The 4,041-nt window shown below is 57.5% G+C and overlaps 1 protein-coding gene across 1 annotated transcript in view; it reads left to right on the plus strand.

Moving 5' to 3' along the window:
* Nucleotides 1-374: 374 nt before the first annotated feature.
* HIC2 (HIC ZBTB transcriptional repressor 2) overlaps nucleotides 375-4,041 on the plus strand; it is a 7,028-nt gene continuing 3,361 nt past the window's right edge. Inside the window, exon 1 of the mRNA XM_004716330.3 lies at nucleotides 375-481. The gene's annotated coding sequence lies outside the window, so the exon portion shown is untranslated. The remainder of the gene's footprint in view (nucleotides 482-4,041) is intronic.

Genomic DNA, 4,041 nt, shown 5'->3' on the forward strand with positions numbered 1-4,041 from the left:
GGTCTGCATCCCAGAGGTCATAGCTGTGATGACTGTGGGGTGGCCCCACTCTGGACATGAGGGGTTAGGGATGGCAGGTTTCCTTTGCTTTGTGCTGGGGGGGGTGTGCAGCTTCCCCGTGCATCTCCCCCCACGCTGGTCTCTTTGCTTGGGGCCACGGTGCAGAAGCAGTGTGGGGGTGGGTTTGGCGGGGGCGGTTAGAGTCAAGCAGGGGTTCTGTCTTCATCATCACCATCCTGAATAATTAAGTCCCGGGCTTTTCCAGTGCCTGCCAGCCAGCTACCTGTCATCCAGCCTCATCCTGGCCACGCTCTGCCGACCCCAGAAGTAGGATGGTGAGCGGCTGGGCAGTCCACCTGCTGGTGCGTTCTGGGGTGGTGGAGCCACTTGAAGCTCTGTTGTCTTGACCTAAACAGCCTTTTGTTGTGACTTGAGCGAAGGCTTACAGCTCAGACCAGCAGTCTCCCCTTCAACCATTCAGGTACATTTTTGCCTCATTGTGGCCCCTCAGTGCACCTCCCTCCCTCATCCCACTTCCTCCTTGGGTTTCCGGTTTCCATTCCTCCTCCTCACCTCACCCTCTGTTCTCAGGTAGTTGATGATTCTTAAGAGTGCTGTCTCGTAACTTGCCCTTTTCTAAATGAATTCTCTAGACCAGTGATTCTCAACCTTCCTAATGCCCTGACCCTTTAATAGTTGTGACTCCCAACCATAAAATTATTTTCGTTGCTACTTCATAACTGTCATTTTGCTACTGTTATGAATTGGGCGACCTCTGTGAAAGGGTCGTTCAACCTCCAAAGGGGTCGCGACCCACAGGTTGAGAACAGCTGCTCTAGATATTTCCAAGCTGCGGCACAGGCAAGAAACTTGCTGCCCAAGCACTGATGGGTTTTTCTGGATCGCAAGCCCAGGTGTTTTGAGCGAGATGCATGCTCTGTGCTGGGAGGCCCCAAGTGGCCACGTTCACAGGAAACCCAATGCTGTCAGGTTCCCATGGGGCAGAGTCCAGGCTGGGGAAGGTTGGGGTTAGATCAGTGCCCTTCCATCCTGTTTCAGAGGGACCCTGCATCTCCTCTCGAGTGCACCCAAGCAGTTGTTGAGTAGCGGCTCGGGCAGAGGGCGGGGTGCCTGGCATCCTCAGAGGCTGGTGGGAAGAGCGCCAGGAACCGCTGGCCAGCATCCAGCTCCGGGCCAGATTACATGGCTTGGCATGCCCTGAGAATGGGCCCCACCCACCACCAGCCATGCCCGGAGGGACAGGATGCCGGGGTGACGGAGGGCACAGGGGTGCACCCTGGCAGCAGCCGCTCCCCGAGCAGTGGGGGGGGCAGGCTGCCCCAGCGCCCTCCTTGTGCCCTTGAGGTTGGGATTCAGGCACCCACTGTGAACAGATGGCAGATGGAGGCACAGAGCGCCTGCAGGCAGGCCCACTCCACATTACAGCCTCTAGGACCTTGTGTGGGGGGCAAGGGGCATTCATTTCCGGCCTCTCTCTCTGCCAAGGGCAGGTCACTTGTTGATTTTATCTGCAAGGCCAGAGATGCTTGTGGGGACAGCTCCAGCTCCGTATGTTCATGCCACAGTGGTGACCTTGATGTTGGGGTGTGGAGTGAGAATACATGGAGAGTGGTCCCCACTGAAGCTGAAAGGGGGGCGCTGAGCTCGGGGTGCCCTAGATGTCTCCTGGCCTTCACCCATCCACCTTCAGGGCCAAGTGGAGACAGTGCTTGGGGGTGGCTATCCTCACAGCCCCAACCTGATGGGGTGGAGTGATTATCTCGGGCTGGTCAGAACCCTGGTCTGTCAGATGGGCCCTGGGTAGTCCGTTCAGCTTCAGTCTGTGCCTCATGGCAGGAAGTCGTCTGGTGGGAGATGGTGAAGGAAGGGCATCTCCAGACCACTCCACAGGTCTGGCTCCCTGCACGCCTGGGGCAGATGTGCCCATGTGGGTGGGGACCACACCCTCTGAGGGTTCTGGCTATAAGGCAAGGCCTTGGCACTGGGGATTGCATCCAAGTGCCTGGCCCCTGAGCAGCCCGGGTCGAGCAGGAGCGCTGTGGTCTGTTCCTGGGATGCTGCCTGTTGTGGCAGCCGTGGTCACTTGTACCCGACTGCGTCCCACGGCACCAGTGAAGCTGTAGTAGCCCAGCTGACCCCCTTGGAGCTCCCCCATTGTGCCTCAGCAGCTTACCTTTTCGGGCCCATCAGGTGAGGAAACGGGCCGATCTGCACCCCTGGGTGGTCCAGAGCAGGGAGCTGGCTGCCTACAGCCACAGGGACACACCATTGCTAGGTCCTAATTCTGACCCTCCTGCCTGCTCGGCAACACACTCACTCAAACTCACTCACTCAACCACCCAACCCAGGTTACCTTGCCCTTGGCGGGTGGTCCCTTATAAAAGCTTGGCTATGGTATGCATGGACTGAGGGTCCCCCTGGGCTCCCCTTCGCCCCCCAGGACACATGAGATTGACAGAATAGCTGCTGGGTACTCTGGGTGGTCTGGGGAACACCAACTGGGCTCATTATTTGGGTCACAGTTGGCCCGGTTTTTTTTCCAAGGCGCGTCTGGGTGGGCTGAAACCTCAGACTACCCGGGAGCAGCCAAGCTGGGCACTGAGGCTGCTTCCCCACACAGAGCCAACACACGTAAAACAAGCCAGAGGAGAACCCATGGCTGCAGGTGATCTGAGTCATAGCAGCCTTCCCTGTAGACAGGAGTGGGATGGCTCCAGAGTGTATCCGAGGCTGGTGGTCTTTATGGAATCAGACTCCTACACCTTTCTTTCTCCCCCAAAACGGCGGGTGGGCTTGAACTGCTGAATTTTTGGTTAACCCAATGTCTCACCTACTGTCGAAAAGCCAAACTCACCGCCATCCAGTTGATACTGACTCAGAGTGACTCTCTCGGACCAGGTAGAACTGCCCCTGTGGGTTTCTGAGACTGCAGTGTTTGCGGGGAGTAGAAACCCTCAACTTTCTCCGAGGAGTGACTGGTGCTCTCAGACTACTGGCCTTGCAATTAGCAGCCCACCTGGGAGCCTCTGTGCCACCTGAGCTCCTAGCAACCCACTGGAAGTACCCAGTCATTGTTAGCTGGTGTTGCTTGTGGTTGGAAGAGGGGCCCTGCTTTAGGGTTTTTGGTTTTTGCTTGAAATATAATTTACATACTGTGAGCTGCCTGGCTCACAAAGCACCTCCCTTGAAAAATTCCAACCCAAGCCTCCACCTTTACCTACACTCCTGTCCTCAGAGGGCTGTCCCTCTCTTGAGGGCGTTGCCTGTTGTGGAATTCTGCTGTGGTTTTTAGGGCCATAAAGGTCCTTCAGACTAGATTAGAAACATAAAGGAGTGATGTTTCTCTCAAGCTGCTTGTAACTTTACCACCACCACCCCCCCCAGGTGACCTGCCTTAGCTGTGGCTGGTGGGGTGGTGAGTGAAGTGTTGGGGCTGCTAATTTGAGCCCACCAGCCCGTCCTTGAGGCTGTCAAGATTCACAGCCACCGATATCTTGGGGAGCAGCTCTGCTCTGTCCTATGGGATTAAAATGACTGGGATCAACTCAGTGGCAGAGGGGTGAGTTTGGGTATGGTGCCTGCCCCTAAGATGGCTTCTTCCCCCTCCTCTCCTCCCCTCCCCCCCCAACCCCATGGTTGTTGGAGCCTGGGCTCTGCGTAGATAGACCTGCTGGGGGGGCGGGGAGGGGGGGAGTGGCCGTGCTGAAAGCAAAGGGGAGCCTTCAGCCTCCCTGCTCTGCTCGAGCACTGGGTCAGCTGCCATACTGTGGCTGGACTTGTGCTCCCTGAAAAGCTGGGAACCAGGGGTCCAACCTGGGAGCAACGCCTGTCCCCACTGGCCAGCATAGCCTGGGCCAGCTGACCCACTGCCCTAGCTTCTGGGTGTAGCAGAGCTGGCATGTCAACAGCAGCGGGCCGAGACAGGCATGCGGGCCTTGGCACCTACTGGCACGTGGCCGTGGCTTGCTTCCAGGGCCTGCTGGGTGCCAGGAGCCTCGCCAGGTGCTGTCCTCATTTTAG

The sequence above is a fragment of the Echinops telfairi genome, unplaced genomic scaffold (genome assembly GCF_000313985.2).
Source record: "Echinops telfairi isolate 266 unplaced genomic scaffold, ASM31398v2 ScPeMD7_29;HRSCAF=101, whole genome shotgun sequence".
Classification (NCBI taxonomy): domain Eukaryota; kingdom Metazoa; phylum Chordata; class Mammalia; order Afrosoricida; family Tenrecidae; genus Echinops; species Echinops telfairi.